The sequence below is a fragment of the Panicum virgatum genome, chromosome 9K (genome assembly GCF_016808335.1).
Source record: "Panicum virgatum strain AP13 chromosome 9K, P.virgatum_v5, whole genome shotgun sequence".
NCBI classification, from domain to species: domain Eukaryota; kingdom Viridiplantae; phylum Streptophyta; class Magnoliopsida; order Poales; family Poaceae; genus Panicum; species Panicum virgatum.
The window spans coordinates 32598290-32623122 of NC_053144.1; positions in this window are offsets into that span (position 1 = coordinate 32598290).

Consider the following 24833-nt stretch of genomic DNA (forward strand, 5'->3'; position numbering starts at 1 on the left):
ACTTGCTGGGGTGAAGCTTGTCCAGTCCGATCCCCATGAGCTCCAAGGTGGGGGCGTACATGATGTTGAGGCTGCTGCCTCCGTCCATGAGCACCTTGGAGAAGCGAGTGTTGCCGATGATGGGGTCGACAACAAGTGGATACCGTCCCGGATGCGGGACGTAGTCGGGGTGGTCCTCGCGGCCAAAGGCGATGGTATCCTTCGACCAGTCGAGGTAGGATGGCGTGGCTTTGGCGATAGAAAAGACTTCGCGGCGCTCACGCTTGCGCTGCCGAGGAGTCATATTCGTCGTCGCTCCTCCAAAGATGAAGAAGGCGTTCTCCACTGGGGGGAACTCGTCATCTCCACCTTTGTCGCACGCATCTTTCTTCTTGTCTTCATCGCGACGTGCGACGTTGTTATAGTACTTCTTGAGCATCTCGCACTGCTCAAGGGTATGATTGATCGGGCCCTTGTGGTAAGGGCACGGCTTCTTAAGCATGTCGTCGAACTGGCCACCGCCGCCTCGAGGGGGGCCTCGAGGTCCCTTGCGGTCTGGGGCGGCTGCGAAGGCCTCCTCGGAGTCCTCTGCCTGCCCCGACCCGCACTGGTTCGGCGGGACCGGCTTCTTTCCCATCCTGCCTCGCTTCTGTTTCTTGGTGGGGGCGTTGGGCTTGACGTTGCCGCCCTCCGCGGGCGCATCGTCCTTGCGCTTGCTTGATTTGTCGTCGAAAATGGCACCAACAGCCTTCTCGCCGGCAGCGTAGTTGGTGGCAGTGTCGAACAACTCATTAGTGTTGACGGGTCGGCTTCTGGCAAGCTCATGCACCAAGTTCCTGCAGGTTGTACCCTCGAGGAAAGCGTTGATGACCATGACGTGGGTGACACTAGGGAGCTCGGTGCACTGCTTGGAGAAGCATCGCACGTAGTCATGCAGGGACTCGCGGGGCTTCTGGCGACACCCTTTGAGATCCCAAGAGTTCCCAGGGCGCACGTACGTGCCCTGGAAATTGCCCACGATGATATGGACCAAGTCGGCCAAGTTGTGGATCTGATCCGCAGGCAGGTGCTCGAGCCACATTCGTGTGGCGTCGGCAAGATGAAGAGGGAGGTTGCGGATGATGACCGCGTCCTCCGTCGCGCCACCTAGCTGGCACGCTAGGCGGTAGTCATTGAGCCAGACTGCAGGGTCAGTCTCGCCCGAGTATTTGACGAGGGTGTTGGGTTGTCGAAAGCGCAGGGGGAAAGATGATGTTCGAATCTCCCGGCTAAACACCCGAGTGCCCGGAGGCTCCGGGGACTCACCCCTGTCGTGCTCGGGGTCAAAGCGTCCACCCCGTCGAGGGGCGTACCTCCTGCCGTTGATGACGTTGCGGGCGTCGCCGTCGTCAGCGTACCCGCGAGTATCACGGATTCGCTCCCTCACGGGAACTCTTCCGATGCGCTCGTGCACCGAGGGTGCCCTCACGCCGGGCGCTACGGCTGCCTTGCCCTTCCCTGCTGGGGGTGTGTGCACAGAAACCTCACGGTCCTGGTGCGCAGTCCCATCACGCTGCTCCGGGGCCTTCGAGCGCTTACGAGACGCAGAACTCTCGGCCTGCTGCACGGCAGCTTGCTCGATGAGCTCCTGTGCCTCGCGGCGCAAGTTGCGGCCCGAAGGTGTTGACGGCTCGGGCATAGCTTGGAGTAGGTAGGCCGCAGCGACGAGCTTCTCGCCCGCCATCTTCAGTTCTGGAGATTTGTCGATGTTGTCGTCGGCCAGGATGCGCTCCCGTGCGACACGTCCCGCCGCCTAGGCGTGTGCACCAGGCGCGGTACGCTGTTGCTCGAGTGCGGCGCGTAGCTCCTGGGTTTGTTGATGCTGCTCGTCGAGCTTGGCTTGAAGCTCGCTGAGATGCGCCAGTTGAGCTTGTCTCGCCGCTGAACTTGACGAGGAAGGGGCTGCGGCCGGGACCACCGGTTGCTTTGCCCGTACGTTCGCCCCGCCGCCCTCGTCGTTGGCTGGAGTATTGTCGTCTTGCTCGTCCGCGAGGTCCGCCATGAAGCATTCCCTGGAAGGATCGAAATCCCCCTCGCTGGAGTCTTCAGAGTAGGTGAGGCAGTAGGCCGTCGCCAGCTGGAACGCGCGGAGAGCGTCGGGGTCGCGGACCCCGGAGTAGTCCTCGGCCTCCTCGGCTACGAAGTTGTTCATGAAGAAGTCGATGTCGTCGGCGATCGAGCTCGCCGTCTCGGGGTAGGATTCGTCTGGAGATGACGCGATGGGGCTGCGAATCGACCGAAGATGATGACCCGGCAGATCCTCATGCTCGATGAAGCTAGCGCTGGTTGACGAGGCGTGGGCAGCAGCGTTGCGCATCCCGAAGGGGAAGGGCGACGCCGAAGTCAAGCCCCCCCTGGGAGGCACCAGTGCCGCAGCAGGTGACGATGTCGGCACAGATGACGCCGAGGTACGTGATGACGAAACGGTGGCCCCGTTGGCCGTGATGCTGAGTTGCGACATGCCAGCCTCTACCCACGTGGGGGAGCTGTGGCGTGCCACACGACGCCGCTCCGCGCGTGCTTGTCACGAACGCTGACCCGAGTGCCTGTTGCGCCGGGCTGGCGAAGTCGGAGCAATGGGGTTGCGTCCGGGAGAGAGGAGCTGCATAAGGTAACCGTTGCTGGTTGCCCTGAACTCGAGACTCCCGAATGAGATAACGCGTCCCGCTGGGAACGGATCCGAAACACCCATAGGGTATGGGCTAGATCCGCTCGACATTCCTGGAGATCAAATGGGAAAAAGAGAGAAAAAGTCACGCAGCGCCCCTACCTGGCGCGCCAACTATCGGTGTCCCGACCCGGGGGCCTGGATCCCAACTAGTAAATGCTGCATGTTTCCTCGTCCCAGATGATGATGCAAGAGGCAATCACAGTAACGCACAGTTTTATCCTGGTTCCGGCCACGGGGCCGTACGTCCAGGAAAGGGGGTGTGCGAGGGCACTGTATTATCTTGCACCCGGGGTGCTTGAAGTAAGGGATACAAGCGAGGCGAGAGAGGGAGGGGAAGCTCCCAAGTCTCTGCTAGGAGTGGAGTCGGTTGAGATGAGTGATCAGTAGTGCTGAGAGTTCTCTTGGGAGATAGAAACCAGAGAGACCAGCATGCTAGAGTCTCGCGTCCAGATGAGCCCAGCCCCCCTTAAAGGGGGTCCGCCTCCTCCTTTTATAGTCACAAGGAGGGGGCGGCGTACACGAGTGTAAGGCGTGGAAGTCGTCGTTTTCCCCCGAATCGCGGGTACAGTGGTCGAACACTGTAGGAAATACACTGTGGGAAGGCGGCGCACGTTGCTGTTGTCCTGGATTTCGTCCTTGGTCCCGCGGGGACGGCACCGGTCGTCCTGCAGTGCCTTAGCGGTAGTAATGGCGTGAGTCGGCCCCGGACCCCCTGTCGGAGTGCGGGTGTGCACACTAGAAGGTCCGGGGGACACGTGACGTTGCCGGACCCCTTCCTCAGTGAGGGGCGGGTCTGGAAGGTCGGCGGGAGTTGTACCGAGCCTGTCTTTTCCCACATCGCAGGTCCCAAGGCGTTGCTACAGCATCCGGGATGGTGGAGTGATGACCAGGGTCAGCGGATGGGACCCCGGTCACATCTACTGTGGGAACGGCAGTCTGACGCCGCCCGTCCTTTGAGCCGTGGCGGAGTGGCTGGCCTTTAATGCCTTCATACGGCGGGCGGTTGGGCGGCGGGGCCGTTTGTCCCTTGTGCCGAGAGACGGCCTTGAGCGAGGCGGAGATGAGTTACCCGCTCGAGGGTAGATCCGCTACCCTCGAGCGAGGCGGAAGTGTGTTGCGCGGTCGAGGGTCCCCGGGGGGGGCCCTCGAGCGAGGTGTAGAATGAATCACCTGCTCGAGGGTAGATTCGCTACCCTCGAGCGAGGCGGAGATTCTCCAGCGGGCCCGGGAGGGACCCTCGAGCGAGGCGGAGATCGTTCCGCGGGTTCGAGGGGGATGTGAATGGGCCGCGTGCTGGGCTTTATTGAGTCTTTTCCTTTCTTCCGGATTGGAAGGAGGCCGTGGGCCTAGTTGACTTAACAGGTGTTTGTGTTTTTAAAAGCGGTCTTAGTACCCCGATTAGGGTGTCCCTAATTGTGGCACCCGACACAATGGAGATCAAGGAGAGGGGCATGGCGCCCGACACCCCCACACCAAGGATGCCTAGCCCCATCTCGGCAACCGGTGCGCAGCCCCTCCTTGTCGAAGCAAAGTGATGTGAAGCGAAGGCCCCTCCGAAGAAATTCAATACTCAAGCCAGGATGAGCGTCGGAGGGAAGGGCCTTCAATGGTGCAACGAGAAGCTAGCTCAAGCCCAAAGGGTGGTCGTCGTCATCAGCAATGAAGATGAAGGCGAGAAGCGACAAGATAGAGAGCCACCCGCACCTAGGCATTCCTTGCGCCTCCTCGGAGTTAAAAGAAAGAACTACATTGATTGGGAGAGCTGCATGAGCCCTAGTTCATGGGGCGCCACCGGTCGTGACTACGATTATGATTGGTTGGGGTGGGCTGATGAAGAGAGAAGGGAGGAAGACGACCCCTCCGAAGGTGACAGCGGCAAGAAGAAGAAGAAGGACGACGATGAGCCCGAGGATGACAGCCCCAACCGCAGCGAGCATCACTCCGGGTGCTGTTTCAAGTGCCGCAATGAAATCGTGGATCTCCGCGCCACCATCGATAGGTGTCACGATCGAATCGTGGCAATGGATCGAAGAATGGACGACATCGAGAGCTTGGTTGAGAGAGACTACAACTTCCTTGTCTGCAACATAAGGAAGTTATTCGGGATGGTCGGAGATCTACAAAAGCAAGGAGGAGGGTGCCCTAGATGCAATTGCCCTAGGTGCCGTTGAGAACGCCGATGAGCGTCACACCCATCTTTTATATCATTGTGACAAGGACGCCGCATAATCTAAGCATGGGGGGAAAGGTGTGATGGCTCGTAGATTGAATTTTGTTAGTCTTTGTTTAGTCGAAAGTTCATCGTGTGCATGTCTTTAATTCCGCAGGTGTGAGAGTCATAGTCTAGCATTGTGTGCTTTATTTTTCGCATGTGTGAGAGTGAGTCTTAAATTAGTATTGAGTCATGAAAACAAAATAAAAAGAGTCTTTGTTTTTTGTTGGATCTTGCAATTTTATTTATGCATTCAGTTTTACTTATTTTCTTTAAAGAAATTGTTCACGAGCGTTGTCATGAAAATTAATTCGTATTCGTGGAGCTTAGTAAATTATTCATCCATGTTAATACCCACACTTGAGCTTTGATCTAGCGCTTGGTTTTGATTATGCTTGCGAGTAAGGCATAATTTGGAGGACTTTAATTTCATAAAAATAATAAAACCCCTACAAACATAAGGTTGATCAAGTTCTTGACAAGTCGAGAGTAAAAATCCTATCCTCCAAAAGCTTTATTATTTCCATCAAAAGTATTGGATGTACATTGAGTTGAGTTAGGATTTCTTTCTCTTGGGAGTTTTAATTTCGAGCAATGATCATGTCCGTATTTTTCATCTCTGAATTGTTAGCCACGTCAATATTCGGTAATGAGAATTCCTCATTGGAATAAATCATGAAATCTACCGGATTCCAAAACCCGAACCTGAGATTATCTTGTTTATTATCCTCTTCCTTGACCACAACCCAATTATGAGGATACGTTCTGTTCCTGCGAATGAGTTGTATAAAACATAATTTTGGGATGAAGAAAGGAAGGAGTACTGGAAAGACAGACCAAATCCGACCTGGGAAAGCCCCAGGCCGGCCGGCCTACACCCCTTGGGCCGGCCGGCCTAGGACCCTCTGGCCTCGGCTCGGGCTCCAAAAATTCAGGAAGCCACTTTGGAGATTTGCCTATCTATGTTTTATAGAAAGTGTCCTATGAAAAGGTTCGGAGAAGAGAAAGAAAATTCGGGAGAAAGAAATAAAGAAAAAATGTATGAGAAGAAAAGAATAAATGAAGGGATTCTATGGTTAGAGAAGTGCAAAGAGATATAACCTTGTTGTTTGAGAACAATATCCTCAATTCCAACCATGTGCAATCCGACATGCCTTTGCATATGTCCACCATTCTAAATCTTCTTACCCTTGAACCCTTTACATTATGGAGAAACTCACATGATCATTGGCTCGGAAGGTAAGCAATCATTAGAAGGTTTTCTTAATTTGACAATATATGTATATACTTTGCTAAGCCTCACCTATAGCCCCACTTTATACTTGAGAGACTTTTGGGAGATGAGAGTTTGCAAATAATAATAGGATAGCCACTTATATCGAGAGACATGAAAGGACTTGTGCAAGAATTTTTGGTCTAACCTTTGTTGCAGGGTATTTTGCTTCTAAAAAAAAGAGAAAAACCTCCAAGGATGGCAAGAAAAGCAAGTGTTGTCGATATTCGAGTTGCTGGTTAAAGGTAAGAGTCGTGGAGTAATATTGGATGAGTTTTTAAATGCCCATGATATGATTATCCTCGCTGCTCCTCTGACCTTTGTTTGAAGAAATATTGTTAGACTTGTTTGCATAACTAAATTTTGCAGTTTGAGAACTCTCGAGCAACCCATGGAAGGACTTGATGATTTGATTTGCTCGAGGACGAGTAAAAGCTAATCATGGGCGGAATGTTGGCGCTCCTTAAGTACCCATTTTATTATATGATTAGGAGTAGTTTTGGTAAATTCTTCGAGATGATTCATGTACTAACCCGCCACTTGGCACCCGAACTTGACCGTTTTCGATTTTGTCCTGGATTTTGGAGCATGTTGTGTTTTGGTAGGAAATTGGACATTTTCGGAGATATTTTGATGCATGGTCACAACTGGGCTAAGATGAGGAATAAGGAGAAGAGGCCACACGCGAAAGATGGGACCGACAGGGGCCAGAAAGGGCCTAGGCCGGCCGGCCTGGGGCCCTCTGAGCCGGCCAGCCTAGCCCATTTCCAGGCCCAATCGGCCTCAGTTTTCTTCAGCGCGAAGTATGCGTCAACCCTAATCTGTGTTTTACCAAAACTGCCGACCAGAACCACTTATATATACCCTGAACCCACCGTCAAAGCAGGGAGAAGAGAGAGAGAGAGCTTCTAGAGATGAGTTTCAGAGATCCATTCGAGTTAGACACAAGAGAAATGCGACATCGGAGGCCTCATCGTCCCTCGGCGCCGCTGCAAGTTGGAGGACAACAAGGGATCCATCCCTTGCCGGAGATTTCGTCACCATGATCGACTACGCTTCGCCTAGCTTCATGGGGTAAAGTCCTCGTTTGTTCATAGGGTTGTAAGGAGATCTTGAGTTGTAATTGCCGAATCCTTTATGAGATTGATCTATCACGATTCTTGTTGATGATGCTTTGATGCCTAATAGTTTGCGACTTGGCTTTGGGTTTGCTTTGCTCTTGCATGGTTTACTTAGATTACATCAACTATCGTGTTCTTGTTGATTCGTTACCGATTATCCTCATGTAGTGACAGTATGCGGGAGGGAAAGGTTTTGATCTTGGAACACACCTTTGGTAGATTAGATCCATTCTTCGTTGCTTGGCGATTACATCTCTAGTGATCCTAGACCCTATGGACAAATGCTCTTCATATCTTGTGCACACATCTATCATTGCTCACTAGTCTAGATTGGATTAGATTGGTTAGATTAGATCTATTTCACATTCAATCACTCAATATAGATCTTTTACCAACATCATTAGTGCTTAGTTAAGCATAGTAATACACTTGTTCCGTGGATTGATAAACCTTGGGGGAATACTCTAAGGGAAAAGCTACACGATCCGTGCACTTGCGGTACGTAAATTGGCGCTCTAAGGAGCGTCAACAGTGCCGCGCCCCTGTGCCATCGTGAACCCACCACCCCGCAGCGCACTAGCACCTGGAAACCCTCGCACGAGCTCCGCCTTGGACCCAGGATCCACCCCGAGGCAGCCATCCTCGACGTCCACTACGCACGCGTGGGAATTTCTCCTGGACCCGCCACCGTAGGTGACATCGGGTTCGAGAAATTCTTCGCCTCTGGCGATCACCGGTCTTCCTGACCCCCTGTCCACCTTCGCAGCCCGATCGCGCATCCACTCATGGGACCAGGATGCCCGGAGCACACCTCGACGTCCACTTCCACGAGCGCCGGCCGTTTCCTCACCGTCGGACCTCGCCGCCGGTTCCCTGCGCTGCTACTCCGGCCACCACGAGCCCTCGGTGAGCTACACCCCGACCCCCTCCTTCTTCTGTGCCAGTTCCCGTAACCCATGGCGCACCCTAGGTGCCCGGACACCGCACACCGGCGAGCCCCGCCACCGTAGACCCGCCGCCGTCGCAGCACGCGCCGCCACAAAACTCCCCGAGACCCGCAAAGGCCCCAGGTGGACTACGCGTGTCGTGTAGTCCACCCCAGACCCAAGTCCGGGTCAATTTGACCCCCGGACGGCCAAGTTTGGCCATGTCCGGTGAGCCCCCGCCGCGGGAATGTGTCGCCGGCGAGTCCCGCCGCCACCCCGCGTGCCCCTTCGCCCAAGGCCGCCCGATCAAGATCCTGCAGCCCAGAAACAAACCCGCCAGGGTCAAACAGAGAAGGTACTGGTCAGCGCTGGCGTTTATGCAAAGTAGCCCCTATGTTTTTCCAAAAACAACCCGTTGTCCAGTCGCGTGCAAAAGTATTTGCATGTGGGTCCTGTTTTTAGCGTTTTAGCCCCTGATCTTTTCCCTTTTTGAACCCGCAGTCCAGCCAGCATAGTTTTGTGCATTAGCCCCTATATCTAACTGTTAATTATGTATAGGTCCCAGGTTTTTGCAGAAAACCCCTGAAAACTTAGTTTTTCTTGCAGAAAAGCCCCTAGATCTTGTTTTAGGCCTAGTTTTCGCGTTCTAGCTCCGTTTTAGGCGTTCTTTATGTCCACGCGATCATTGCAACACGTAGAAAAGCTCCATCTTAGTTTTGTTTGCTGTTTTTATGTATTGCTGTACTGTTTCTTAGTGTTTGATCTTGTTTGCTTGTATGTTTATGTTATTGTCTTGTTTTTGGCCATGTGTTCTTGAGTAGATGTTGAGCTACCGGAGGAGACTCAGTACTAGTACCTGCAGTATCCATCTTCAGATCAGTTTGAGCAGCAGCAGGAACAGTTTGAGGAATGCAAGTATAACATGAACAACACCTATCACCTTTAAATACATTTTCATACTGCATTTTAATATTGTATACCTATAAGGACTTTCCTAGCCACTTTATATCCTTTATATATATCCCTTGGGTTGCATTTTGGTTAGTTGTGCTAGGTGCCGCGCTATAACACACTTGGTCCTTTTTAATTAATTTTATTAATGGTATATGCAACTTAATTCTGGGAGTGGCCCGTTTGAGTGGCTCACGTCTCGTTAAAAAGTGGTTTTTCTAGAAACTTGGTTTAGGGGGCTTGCACTGTGTTATGTGCTAGCTACTCTCCATAAGGACCGTACATCATTAGAGCGACAACCTGGGACAACCGCGCAACCACATGACTGGAATGGGACGGTCTTGGCTTACTAATTAGGTCTTTTTGGTTTGGAGTAACTTACCTGCGGGGCAAGGGAGGTAAGCTTCTATGGCCCTCATACTGAGTGGTCTCATTTGTGCTTTTGTGTCTTGACGCCCACTAGACCTGCTCCATAGTCACCGATCCACACTCGCGGTTACTCCTTACCAACGAGATTCTTTGTAACGGCCTCGTAGTGTGCTTGCTAGTCATCTCACCTAAGGAAGTGTGATGAACAACTAGCGTAGCCCACGACTTGTGGGTAAAGATGTGGAACCTCTGCAGAGTGTAAAACTGGTATACTAACCGTGCTCACGGACATGAGCGGCCCGGATCCTCCTTTTGATTAGTGGGTTACCTTGGTGATTTGGTTTGGTTCTCAGTATTTCATGATTAATTCTGATTAATTACTATGTAATTGGGGTATGGTAACTCATCAACTTGTAGTAAATAGCTTTAATAAAATTTTTCCAAGATTAAAAGCTAATGCAGTTAAGTCAGCCAACCTTAGAGCCTCATAGTTTGTGTTATACTTGTTGAGTATGAGTTGTGTACTCACCCTTGCCTCCTCTACTCTTTTTCCTCTTGTTCTTTTTGGGATACTCTACTGCTGCTCAGTTTCTGCCGACGCGAGGGAGTTCACTCAGAGCTACCAGGAGTACGAGGACTTCTAGGCATGCGTCTCCCAGTCGACGTCCCTGTGGCGCCCTGCTCAGCTTCCGATGAGAGTTATCGTATATGTTTTACGCTTCCGCATACTCTGTATTAGACATTTTGTCATTATTGTAATAAATAATATTCATACTCGCTTTATTATATCTTTTTACGTGATATGTGCTGTGATATACTGTTCATTCTGTTGTATATACGTGTGACTTGATCCTGGCACGTATATGATTGCTCGGTTTATGTCCTTTTATAAACCGGGTGTTACAACTTGTCCATGTGCTTGTTGTGACACGTGTCGGCACCGAGTTTGGATGCATGGTGTCAGTGTATACTTCAACGTGCCACTTTGTTATTGTGTCATGTGTCATCTTCCCGTTTGTCAACGTGTCATTTTTTCATTTTGCCACGTGCACCTTTCTGGTAGTGACGCGTGGCGTCGACGTGGCAAATTTCTGTTCGGCCTCGTGTCGCCTTGAGGTTCCGACAGGAGCCATATTCCTATTGGACCACATGTCCTCTCTATGTGTCGTGTCCGGTTTATACGTGTTCGTTCCCTATGGGACCACATGTCAGTTTCTTATTGGACCACGCATCCATTTCTTGTTCTCGAGAATGCCCATTTCGGACCGCCACGTGTTTGAAACCAAGATGTTAAACCTGTACTTTATGACCATTACATGTCGACATTCATACAGATCCATTTCATCACAGAACCAATGAAATGACATTATTATTCCGAAAAAATTAGCGTTGTTATTCTGAGAAAGCAAACCACAATCGATAAAGTTACAACCAAATAAGTTCATGACACAACCAAGTGAGCTAGTGGCAGCCAAATCAGCTCAACACAACCAATTAAGCTCATCAGATCAAGACACACAGGATCAAGGCTGACTAGATATACCAGAGGTGATGATGTGCCCGAATTTCTGAAGCATGAGATGGCTCTCCAATTCTTGCTTCTGGAGCTCATCAAATAGGCTTGCAGTTCTTTCCAACACTTCCTCTGCTGCTGCTGTCTTCTTCTTTAGTTCTTCCAGGTGATAAGGGAGAATAGCTGAACTTTGTTTTTGAGCATTAAGATTAAGTTCTTGACATAGCACTGCTTCACGAGATGGAGAAGACTTCGAGAAAGGAGTGGATAGACTAGCATTTTTCAAGAATGTGTTGTTGGAGCTGTTCTGCAACAAGACCTTGGAAACAACCTGAGCACTAGGCAATGGTGCCTGCCCATTAGCAACACCTTGTGCCCGCATAGTTTCCGTTGATAGCTACAAAATGGAAAAAATGAACTATTAAAGAGACTCATAACAAAAATATATTCGATAACTGCTAGTAAATAGTGGTAATGTAAAGAGAGTGTAAAATATACGATTATGATGCAGCATGTAAAGAGAGTGTTGGACAAAATAGAAAATAATTGATGAATAGTTTAAGAATCATGTAAGACTTGCTCATACTAACTTGTTGAGCATGGCAACAAACAAAAATTACATGTACAAACATCAATCAAGTTAGATAAATCCTGGAAGAGAAAATAAGCATGTGCTGGGACTTACAACTGCTTCCCTAGCCGCGTTGCTCATATCCTTCTTGCCGCTGGTATGGCACACCTTGAAGGCTTCCACGGCATTGATTTCTTCGTCAGCTTCACAAACTTGCTCCTGGATTTCCTCCTCGTTGAATTCAGTGGCATTTATAGAGTTCTCCTTGTTCTTGTTCTGATGGATGCACCAAAATGGTGGTCAGACAAACAGCAAAACCAGGAATAGCTGATAATGGGACTTGCTTTGAGAGACATCTGAAGTGCATGTGTGTTCTCATTTAAGGAAGCAGAAGAGTGGAGAGATTACATCACAAGAGTGTTGACACTTACATATGAATGTGTTATCACCATAAATTAACAGGTTAATTAATGGGCTGCGAGTGAGTTAGGCTTCATGAAGAAATTGAAGGAGGCTTGCGAATCGGCTCCTGCGTGAGCATTTGGGCCGTGTGGGCCATGTATCCTTAGATTTAGTTCAGTTTGAGTTAGAGATAGAGTCCGATATGGACATGATAGTTTAGATTGTTTTCCAAGTCTCCGGACTATAAATATGTACCCTATGATATTTGTAAAAGAAGAACGTCATCACGTTTTGCAAACAACAACTCTCGGCGCACCGCCACCCCTAATTCTAGGGTTTCGTCCAAGTAAGCGCCATGCTGCCCTGATCGCTTCTTGCGATCAGGGCAGCGTTGTTCTTGCTTTTACCTTGGTATTACTCGTACTGAAGCATTTTTTATGACGAGTAGTGCTAGTTATCCTAATGTTCGTAGCATGGCTTTTAGTAGATCTATCATGCTTTGGTTGTTTATCATCTACGAATATTATGTTGTTTTTGTGCAGTCACGTTTTAATCTTATGCTAATTCTCGTTGTATGGAATTAGTTGCGCGGAGACAACACCCTGCTTCTTTTCTATCTAGTAGATCTAATCTGTTATGGTTTGTTCTTATACTTAAGAATTGGCTTAATATCTGCTAGGTTAGGCCTTGCAAACGGGTTGGATGATCCGGTGACGTATTAGATGCTCTACCTTTGTCTTAACAGGGAATTGATCTGGGAATCGGCTTTCGCTTATTCTTAGGCCTCTATTCTGGTTAAGGTTTGGTTGTTTATTACGCTCGCTAGGCCTAACTACATGTAGGATGTTCCGATCTAGCAGTGAAGCTTTTACTGTCGTGGATTAGATTAGCTAGATTCAATTGAAGCAGCTTTACAGTTATTTGCTTTATCCATTACCATCTGGATATGCAGATCCAATCTGACACCGGGACTCGATCGGCTCTTTAAAGCCGATGCAAGAGTCGTCCCGGGGAGCCGACCACAGCTCGGACTAATGTTTACACGTGTTTGTGTATGCAGGAAAATCGTTGCAAGCACGTCCGCACCTTCCTGATCGGGTATAGGTCAGATGGCACACCATGCGACTTAGAAAGCCGCGGCATATGCCAGGATTGTGGGCCGTTGACGAGGGAGTAGTGCCTGCAAGCGCCCCGGCGACCTCCCGGCTCTTCGTGTTGCCTGTCGCTACTCGCCAATGGGTTTTGACCGACAACACATTTTGGCACGCCCGGTGGGACCCTCATCAGCAACAACGCCCACCGCAGAGATGACAGGACCTTAGGACCAAGCACTGATTCCGCCGGTCACCAAACATGTCACGTATGAAGAGCTGACTCCAGAACACATGCAAAAATATGATGAGGTCAAAGCTCAGTTCGAAAGCCGATCTCATCGGCTCTTTCAAGAGGACCCGCAACCACAGCATCAGGTGGAAGGCGTTCTCACCCGAAGGTGCTCTAGACAAAGTTGACTTGTCCGTGCCATCAGAGGAGCGCACCAGAGCCCTGCGCCAGGAGATGAACTACATGGTGGCTCACATGCTTCATCGGCACTCAGAAAGTCTGGTGAATGAGCTCGAGCGTGTGGCACATCGTGTCGTCCAGGAGGTGATCAAGAACCAGTACTCCCCATCAGGACCAATCTTGGGGAGTCACAGGGGAGAAGCCTTGCTCCACTCTAGGCCACCAGTATCGTACTCGCTCACGGCCCCAGGACCACAAGGTTCGCCGATCTACGTCGTCTATAAGATCGGCGGTGACCCTGGAGAAGGCCAGTTCCTGAGCGAGCCTCCTAAGGAGATCCCGCACGACTACACGTGTGTGTACATACCTGATAACATCAACCCAACGCACGCGGGACAGCTGGCGAATACGGGAGCTTCAGGGACAGATGCAGAGAAACAAGTGTGGCTAGCAAAGTACGCTACCGGGCCGAGCGCTGAACCCTTGGCCCAGGAGTTCTGAGTGTGGAGCAGGTCAGTGCAATATTAAGGGACCAGTTCGGCATCCTGCCCAAGAGAAAGGCGATCGGCTATTCTAAGCCATATCCAAGTGATTATGACTTGATCCCGTTGCCACCCAAGTATCGGCTCCCGGAGTTCACCAAGTTCAGTGGGTCGGAAGGGGCCAGCTCTATCTAGCATGTGAGCCGATACCTAACACAACTCGGGATGATCTCAGTGTTGGATCCTCTAAGGGTCCGTTTCTTCTCCCAGTCTCTCACGGGTTCAGCCTTTGGGTGGTATACGTCACTGCCCCCAGATTCGATCCGGACTTGGAGGCAGCTGGAAGTTCAGTTCCACACCCAGTGTCATTCAGATGCTGCTGAGCCGGGATTGCTGACCTCGCCCAAGTCAAGCAGAAGCGAGGGAAAAGTGTGTCAGAGTACGTGCAGTGCTTCAGAGAAGTTAAGAATCGATGCTACTCATCGCGCATCACAAAGAAGGAGGCAGTCGATTTGGCAGTTTTGGGGCTCGCTAAGCCGATCAAGGATCTGGCTTTTCAGTTGAAATTCACTTCTCTGGCACACATGGTACAGAAGCTCACGGCGTATGAACACTGTCACCCGGAGCTGTACCAGGAAAAATTCAAGCACCATGTAAACATGGCCCAAGCAGATGATTCCGATGATTCTGGCGGGGAACAAGAAGTGGCTATGGCAGAATGGACCCGGGGAGCAAACCCCGTCCCATGCAAGTGGGTCAAACAGAAGGGGCTTGTGATGGGCTTTGACTTTGACGTGGCCAAGGCAGAACATATATTCGATCTACTGCTCAAGGAAAATTAGTTGAAGCTCCCAGAGAATCACAAGCTGCCAATGACACTAGAGCTGCAGGGGAGGCTGTACTGCAAGTGGCACCACTCGTTCACCCATGCCACGAATGACTGCAAGGAGCTGCGTCGGCAGATCCAATCGGCTATCGAGCAAGGCCGATTAATTCTGGCCCAACACACAATGAAGGTGGACACTCAACCTTTCCCACAAGCTAACATGGTGGAGCTGTCGGATTTTGGACCTGAGGGCCAGAACTTGGCATTCCAGATTAACATGGCGGGACCCAAGCACCGCCGTGATGAGCAGAGGAAAGAGGCCGCTTCTGGCAAACGGACCCAGGATGAACACGTTGAGCAGCAACATGTTACTGAAGAACAAGTGCGTCACATCCGCAATCAACTCCCACCTTCCAATCGGCTTCTTGAAAAATACCAGTATCAGTACAAATTGCGCCGCCAATATGAGTCGGAAGAGGAGGAGTATGAGCACCGCACAGGGAGGACGCTGGGGAGGAGACAGGCTATACGCGACCACTGGCATTGCCCGTTCTTCAGGTACCGTTGGAATTCCGGCATGAGCCGATTGCCTACTGTCGATGATTGCTTGGAATGTAGGCCTCGGGGACGCCAGCCAGGCGAGACGTCGGTGTTCCAGCGCTTGGGGCCCAAAGCGCGTCACGACAATCATATTGAGCTGCCATCCAGGGATGATCTTGAGCTAGAAGGGGAAGATAAGTATCATCGTCCACGATGGTGTCCTGACGGGCTCAGCCGTTCACAGAAGCGCAGAGTGCAGCGCCTACGCAATCTCGAAGAGGCAGAAGCAAGGTACCTCGACGTGCTGAGGAAAGCGCATCCGGATCTCGCGGAGCAAGTCAGGCACCCGCGAAGGGTGGAAAGGCGCCCTCCATGGAGGGAGTGGCGCCCCAAGCAGCCAAGAGCTGATGAAAAGCCATCGGCTGATGTGAATATGGTGTTCGTGCTCCCGTCGGAGTTTCGGGCGCCCCAACCGGAGGAATTGGCCGTCGCGCAGCTAGATCTTGGCCCACAGCCGATCATCTTCGAGAAGCCCAAGGAGAAAAGCTACAAGCACCTGAAGGGGTTATATCTCAAGGGCCTCATCGACGTCAAGCCTGTGAACATGATGTTGGTCGACACTGGCGCCGCGGTCAATCTGATGCCGTACTCAGTGCTGCACCGATTGGGTCGTTCTGCTGCTGATCTTATCAAGACCAACGTGATGCTCAATGATTTCAACGGCCAGCCATCGGAGGCACAGGGCGTCCTCAATGTGGAGTTGTCAGTTGGCCGCAAGACCATCCCAACCTCGTTTTCATCGTCAACAGTAAGAGTACGTACACAGTGCTGCTTGGGAGGGATTGGATTCACGCCAATTGTTGTGTTCCTTCCACGATGCACCAGTGTTTGGTCCAATGGGATGGCGATGAAGTGGAGGTGGTCTGTGCAGATGTCTCCAGCGAGGTTTCGCTCGCAGACATGAACGCCTGGGATGCGGAAGGGCAAGAGCCGATCTCAGGGATCGCGCTGGAAGACTGTGATCGGATCGAAGCGACAAAAAACGGATTGAGGCTGGTCTTATCCACTAGCCTCATAGAATAAATGCATCTTGGCAAGCTACGGAGCTTAGCAGGCTTAGAGAGGCCGGTCCCAGCGACCGACCCAAAAAAATAGACAATTCTTGTTTAGAGTTGAAACTGTTGCATTGCGGACAGACTGTAGCCTGCTATGGCAGTTGGTTAGTTGATGAGCATTCAATTTCGAGGAGTAATATAGAGACGGCCGGCCCATGCGGCGGCCGAAAATTTTCTTTTGTCATCTCCCTGTGTTTGCTGTCGACGTAGCAGATGATGATGAGTCGCCTGCGTCCACAGTCAATTTTACAGGCGACGCCAAGTTGGGGTACGGGTTTACATCAGTTGACGATTTGGAGGAAGTTGATATCGGTCCCGGGGATAAGCCGCGACCAACATTTATCAGCAAGAAGCTAGACCCGAGTCTGCGTGAGCCGATGATAGCACTGTTGATGGAATACCGGGATTGTTTCGCGTGAGATTATACTGAAATGCCTGGTCTGGATAGAACCATCGTCGAACATCGGCTCCCGTTTAAGAAAGGATTTTGGCCGTTTCAACAACGAGCAAGGCAGATGAAGGCTGAAGTCCTGGAGGAGGTCAAGAAAGAGGTGCAAAAGATGTTGTACGCAGGGTTCATCAGGCCGTGTAGGTATGCAGAATGGATCTCCAGTGTGGTCCCTGTACAGAAGAAGGATGGCCGATGGAGAGTCTGCCTGGATTTTAGAGACCTCAATAGAGCGACGCCAAAGGACGAATATCCGATGCCCGTGGCAGAAACATTGATCAACGCTGCTGCCGGTCACAAAATGCTGAGCTTTATTGATGGTAACGTCGGCTACAACCAGATCTTCATGGCCCTAGAGGATATAAGCAAGACCGCGTTCAGAGTATCAGGTGCGGTCGGCTTGTTCGAGTACTTGGTTATGACCTTTGGATTGAAAAATGCCGGTGCAACATATCAACGTGCCATGAATTACATTTTTTATGATCTCATCGGCAAGCTGGTAGAAATCTACATTGATGATGTCGTGGTCAAGTCCACATCGGCTGGGGGACATCTGGAAGATTTGCGTAAGGTTTTGGAGCGGACTCAGAAGTTTGGGCTCAAAATGAACCCGAAGAAATGTGCCTTTGGCGTATCAGCCGGTCAGTTCTTAGGATTCCTGGTACATTGTAACACCCTAAATTAAATTTCAGTATTTAATAATAAATTTAATTGGCTTTATTTTTTTTCTAAGGTATTGTGTTAGACTTGCATTTAATCTAAAATTTTGTTCCTTAAGTAATTAAAATTTTGTCATAGGTTTAAATTTTGGTGTTGCATTCATGTTGGTGCATAGTTTTAATTATTTGAGTGTGGTTCGAATTCAAATTTGTATTTGAATTCAAACTTTGTTTGAATTAGAAAAAGAAAAGAGAGAGGAAATAGAAATAGAAACAAAACCCAAAGCCCAGTAAACCAGCCCAAGACAAACCCAGCTCAACCCAAGATCCCGGCCCAATCAAACCCCGCTCGGCCCACTTCCCCTCCCACAACGGGTGGCCCAGCCGGGCCTGCTCCCGAGCTCCCTCTCTCTCCTGGGCCCGGTCCTCCTTCACCCCACGCTTGCCCCGCACGACCCAGCGCCCAGGCCCGCTTCGCCCCCTCCTCCGCACGGCCCGTTCCCGCCGAGGCCCAGCCTCCCTCACCTGCTTCACGCCCGCAGCCCGCGTCGCCCTCTCTCTCACTGCGCCCCCGGGCCCGTCTGTCGGCGCTCGCCCCTCGCCGCACGCGCTTCGCCAGCTGACCAGCGGGGCCTGCTTGTCGGCCCCGTCTTCTCCACCGCAGCCGCGCCGGGCAACGGCCAACACCCATCCCCCCGAGATCCTCGGCCGCAATCTCACCGGCTTTCCACTCTTGGGCGCGCACGCCAAGGCAACCAGCCGCCCTACAAATAGGAGCCCCGTGCCCCCTCCTTCTCCCATTCCGCCGCCGTAAACCCTAGCCGCCCGAACTCTAGCTCCGCCGTGCAAGGTCCTCTGCGCCGCCGCGGACCGGCCGCACCACCGCCCCCAAGCCACTGCAAACCATCCCAACAGCCTCGCCTCAACGCCAGGATCCCCACCTAGCAGTCCGTCCGCGACTCTGGTCCCTTAATTCGCCGGAATCGAGCAAGACTCCAACTCCGGTGAGCTCGGCCCGCCGTGGCGATTCCACGCCGCCGGAACACCTCGGACCTAACTGACCCCTTGGCTTCATCGCAGGAACTCCACGAAGCTTCCCGTGGAGCCCAGGAGCCCAGAGCACCCCCCCGCATCGACCCGTCACCAAACGCCGCCGCGACTCGCCGCCGGTCCTCGTCTCCGACCGCCCTGCACCGCCCCACTGCTCGAATCCAAGCCCTTGGTGAGCACACTCTGACCTCCCCTCTCTCCTGCGCTAGTTCTAATATCCTGTAAGCCATTGCAACGGCCAAAACCCCGCACGCCGGCGGATTCCCGACGCCCAGGACCGCCGCCGCCGTTGCAAGCACCGCTCAGAGCACCCCCCGTGTCCCATTCTTGGCCCAGGTGGTTTACACATGTCGCCCCAACCATCCCACGCCAAATCCCTACTCGATTTGACCCCCGGAGCGTCAATTTCGATGAACTCCGGCAAGCCGCCGCCGCTAGGCTCGCCGCCGGCGCTGCCAGCGCCGCTGCCCGCGCCCCTTTCACCCTGAGCCGCCAGATCTTGGATCAACGCACGAGATTAGATCCAAAGGCCATCAAACCCGAGCCATCCGATCCAGATCCAAGCGTCCAGATTCAAAGGTACCAGTTCGGCCTGTCCCATTTGCTAAAGAGCCCCTGCACTTTAGTAGATTCAACCCGCGGTCCTGATCTATTCAAAAATAATTACAGTTAGGCCCCGATTTTTACCAAAACCCCCCTGACCTTCCTAGTTTTAGCGCCCGCAGTCCAGAGACTTTGGTTTTGCACGTTAGCCCCTGGATCTAATCGTTAATTATGTTTTAGTCCTCGGTTTTTGCAGAAAACCCCCTGAACTTAGTTTTTCTCGCAGATAAGCCCCTAGAACTTGTTTTTAGCCTAGATTATGCGTTTTAACTCCATTTTAAGCGTTCTTTATGTCCACGCGATCATTGTAATGCATAGAATAGTTTTAGACTAGTTTAGTGTGTTGTTTCTATGTATTGATGTACTGTTTCTTAGCTTTTGTTAGTGTTTGCTTGTATGCTTACTGTTGTGCATTGTTTTGGCCATGTGTTCGTGAGTAGACGCTGATCCAGTTGAGGAGCCCCAGTACCAGTACCCGGAGCAGCCGTCTTCTGACCAGTTTGAGCAGCAGCAGGAGCAGTACGAGGAAGGCAAGTATAACATGAACAACCTATCACTTTAAATACATTTTCATACTGCATTTTAATATTGTATGCCTATAAGGATTTCCTAGCCACTTTATATCCTTCATATATATCCTTTGGGTTGCATTTTGGTTAGTTGTGCTAGGTGCCGCGCTATAATACATAATGGTCCTTTTTAATTAATTTGATTAATGGTTTATGCAACTTAATTATGAGAGTGGCCCTCTGTGTGGCTTGAGTGGTTCACTTCTCATTAAAATTGGTTTTGTTAGAAACATGGTTTAGGGGGCCAGCACGGTGCTTTCTGCCTGGTTGGCCACTCTCCATAAGGACCGGTTCATAGAGCGACAACCTGGGACAACAGCGCTACCACAACACTGGAATGGGACGATCCTGGCGTAATAATTAGGTCTTTTGGTTTGGAGTAACTTACCGACGGGGCAAGGGTGGTAAGCTTCTATGTCCCTCGTACTGAGTGGCCTCGTCGATGACGCCCACTAGACCTGCTCCATAGTCGCCGATCCAACCCTCGCGGTTACTCCTTACCAACGAGATTCTTTGTAAAGGCCTCGTAGTGAGTTTGCTAGTCATCTCACCTAAGGAAGTGTGATGAACAACTAGCGTAGCTCACGACTTGTGGGTAAAGATGTGCAACCTCTGCAGAGTGTAAAACTGGTATACTAGCCGTGCTCACGGTCATGAGCGGCCCAGATCCTCCTTTTGATTAGTGGGGTTAGCTCCTTCCGACGAGGGGGTGCCTCTCGGGGTTACCTTGGTGGTTGTAGTTTGGTTCTCAGTAGTAACATGTTTAATTTTGATTAATTACTATGTAACTGGGTTAATGGTAATTCATCAACTTGTAGTAAATAGTTTTAATAAAATTCTGCCAATACTTAAAAGCTAACGCAGTCAGTCAGCCAACCTAGAGCCTCATAGTTTGTGTTATACTTGTTGAGTACAAGTTGTGTACTCACCCTTGCCTCTTCTCTACTTTTTCCTCTTGGATACGCTACTGCTGCTCAGTTCCTGCCAACGCGAGGGAGTTCGCTCAGCGCTACCAGGACTACGAGGACTTCTAGGCGTTCGTCTCCCAGTCGACGTCCCTGTGGCGCCCAGCTTCCTAGAGGCTTTGTATTTGTACTTCGCTTCCACTGTATTAGACATTTTGTCATTAATATAATAAATAAAATTCGTATTCGCTTTATTATATCTTTTTATGTGATATGTGCTGTGATATACTGTTCATTCTGTTGTATATACGTGTGACTTGATCCTGGCATGTATATGATTGCTCGGTTTATGTCCTTTTATAAACCGGGTGTTACAGAGTGGTATCAGAGCCGTATCGACTGTAGGACGAAAGCCTAGATAGAACTGGTCGAGTTTTAAGACTTCTTCTCTCCAATCCTTGTCTGCTGAAACTATTTTACTATTATACCTCTTGAATCCTATGACTTTTACCCGTCTTGCCTTGATTTCTCTCTCTAAAGAATAGTTTTCGTAGATTTTGGCTTGAATCAGTCATCTGACCACCATGAGTATTAGCTAGGTGACCCTTTTATAATAATACAATAGCACAATCTACGACGCATTGTGTTAGTCGAGTTGTGTGTTAAACTCGGCTAAAGTATAAATTTGAATGCTTGTGCTTATGCAAATGTCTGATTTGGATTTTTGGTTGATTGCATAGCTTAGTAGTTAAACTTTGTTTAATGAAAATCAGTCCTAAGTTAAAGTTAATTAATTAATAAATTGAGTTAGATCGTTGGGGGTAAAACCATCCACTCTATTCCCTCTACCTTATCATGCCTTGGGTTTCCCCGGTCTTGTTTGTTGAGAAGGAGGCTAGTGCGAAGAGGATGTGATATCCCGGAATTCACCGACAAGGATGTCATCGACGAGGACGTCGGTTTCTGTAAGGGGGTAGGGATGTGACACCCCGGCCTACAAATAGTATAAGAGAAGTTGAGAATCTCTCAGACGAAACCGAAGAGTTATGCTCTAGTTCCTTGTTCCCGGATTTATGTAACACTTATCTGGAGTTATCAGCAGTAATGCCTGTGCAGTGTTGCCTAAATAGGATAGAACCTTAAATAGTGGAGTTTTTCTCTCTTCCTTGACCTTACCAATCTGTATTTCCTTTTGCCCCAGCTCAGATGTCGGCAGAACAAAAAGGCCTTGGAGACCGTGCAATGGGTGATAGTGTTCATGCAACAGTTTCCGTGAAGTAGCCGACAACGGTACAAGATCAGTTCTCACAAACAACATACCAACCGAAGAATGGTGAGGAAGCTTGCTCGTGTTGCCTGCGGTGGCGGTGGAGGTGGTGGTGGCGACTGCGGCGGAACCACCGAGGCCGCCGAGTCGATGCCAGGGCAATGCCGCTTCACCGGCGGCGAGAGATACCCGCTGCGCCGGACGGACGATGCTGGCAGCGCGTCGAAACCGCCGCTTGACTGCAACATGCAATGGACAGAAATCAAGAACACAAAATCCAAATCGATCTCACCAATCAAGATTAACAGCAGGGTTTTTTTTTGTCAAAAGCTTATTACCGACGACGAGGAGCGAGGAGGGGATCTTGCCGACGAGATGCTTGCCTTTTGCTTCCCCTTGGGGTCCATGGCATTGGTCGACGGCGGTGGAGCGTGCACACGAACCGAGGAGAAGGCGGAGAAGTTGCCGATGAAGATGAAGCGTGGCTTGGGAATTAATTGAAGTGATGGGATGGTTTGGGGGAGAAAGGGGAGTAGGAGGTAGAGGCAGGCGCCCCCCCGGCAGTTAATTGTTTCCATCCAAAAGAGAAACACCTTCTGTCCCCGACATGCGGGACCTACCATCCCAGGCCGGGCCCACCTGTCGGCGCAAGGTTCATGGCGTAATCCTCCTGTGTGCTTTCGTATGTGTGACTGAAACGTAGGCCCCACCTGTCGGTGCTGGGTTCATGGCCAAGTCTTCATCAGTTCTTCATGGATCAACGTATTTTGTGTTTTGATTCATAACAAAAACTTAAAACATGGTTAGATTTCTCATTTCTTGGCTGATTCAGTTCGTTCTTTTTTCTAACTTCGTTTATAATCAATATCTATGTCATGGGTTCCACTGTGCACATAAACTCTAGTTTGATTTTGTACCTTACTAGCATTGCAGACACTAAGTCCTAATAACACTCTAATGTAAGTGTATTTGTCAATGAAATTTGGTGTATAGGCCAATATGTCACACATGTACATATAGAATTATATGATGGGCTGTTTAAATGCATCATTTAAACTACATGCTCCACTCACATTGGATTTGGTCTATAAAGACCATATAGCATAGGTCACATGCACGTAGTCATCTTACACGAATGTAGGTTCAATTTTAAACGTGCCGTATGTAGGCTCAATTTTTTAAATTTCTCATTTCATGACAAACCATAAGATTGAAAAATCCTAAAGTTTGCAAAATACACAGTGAGGCTACAATGGAGATTTCACTTTGCAATTGAAAATGATTTCTCTGTTTGAAAACGTAAACTGTTGTGTCCCCGACATGTGGGAACGCCAACCCACTGTAATCCTGGCATGCGGTTTTGGTATGTGCGACTGCAAAGCGGGGTCCACCTGTCAGTGCCAGAATCTAGACGTAATCGTGGCGTGCGCGTTAATATGTGTGACTGAAATGTTGGTCCCACCTGTCGGCGCGGGGTTGTTGGCGTAATCCTCCTGTGCGCGTTCGTTTGTGTGACTGAATGCTGGTCCCACCTGTCTGCGCCGGGTTCTGCACCTGTTCTTCGTCGGTTCTTTATCAGTTCTTAATGGCGCTTATTATATTTTGGATTGAATCCAAAGCAAAAAACTTTAAACAAGTATAGATTTCCCATACGTAGGCCAAAATCATGTGTTTTATTTTCTAACTTCGTAGAATTACATTATCCACCAGGTGCACTAGATTTTATAGTAGAATATGAGTTTGATTTCTAACATTCTATGACAAACATGATCTTTGTTCACCATAGTCTCCAATATAGATGTTAATTGAGAAGTACCTTTTGGGAATATGGACATCTTATATATCCCACTACACATTTTAGTTGTCATTAACCTTGTCAAAGAAGCAAGACTTGGGTGGATGCATGGTCAAGTATCCTAGCACAACACCACAAAGAGCCATAAGGATGTACACATGCTTACTCACACATTCATGGAAAATATGGACTCACACATTCAAGGAAAAGAATGATGTTATTTGGACAAAAAAATGTGCATTTTAATCATGATCAAAGTTTTTGTTAAGAATCAAATTACAAAAATAACAACTTCGCCAAGAATTGACATGAATTGGAGATGAACACACGCATACGCACAAGTGGGATCCATGAGTCAGTCATACAGCTGGTAGGCACTGGTCAACCCTGCACGCAGTTTGCCCCCCTCCTCTTCTGGTTACACAACAGACCAAATTGTGTCTCTATGACGCGTGGGTCCAATGATGCTGGGCCCTAGGAGTCAGTGATTGATCACTAGACACGGCGCTTTACATGCAATACCGAAGCGGCACCGGCGAAATCTACCAATCCACCCCCACGTCTCGCCCCTTCACCACGCCTTTCTCTCCAATCTGTCCCATCAAGTCCTGCTCGACGCAGCGCTATCGCCGCCGCGCTTCCTCCATCGGCGACATGGTTGGCGCAACCCGCTCTCGCAGCTACACCCCCGACTCCATGACGGGCGTAGAGGCCAGCAGGCTCCAGGGTCGCCCTCTCGTGCCCGCCTCCCCTCCTGCGACCGACATTATTGTTGCGCCGCCTGTAGTGGAGCACCACTCCACCCACCAGAGACGTGACCGGCGAGGAAGGTTCTCAAGGACCAGCAACGCGCGCCCGAGGAGGAGGACGACGACGAACCGGAGCTGCCGCCAGGCGGCAGAGGAACCGACGGTGCCACTCGTCCCTAGACCCGAGGATGATGAGTACGGCGTCGTCAAAATGCTCGATGTGATGCCTCCTGTCTTCGCGGCACACGACGCCCACGCGCAGCCTCCACTTCTTCCGGTTAGGATCGATTTATGT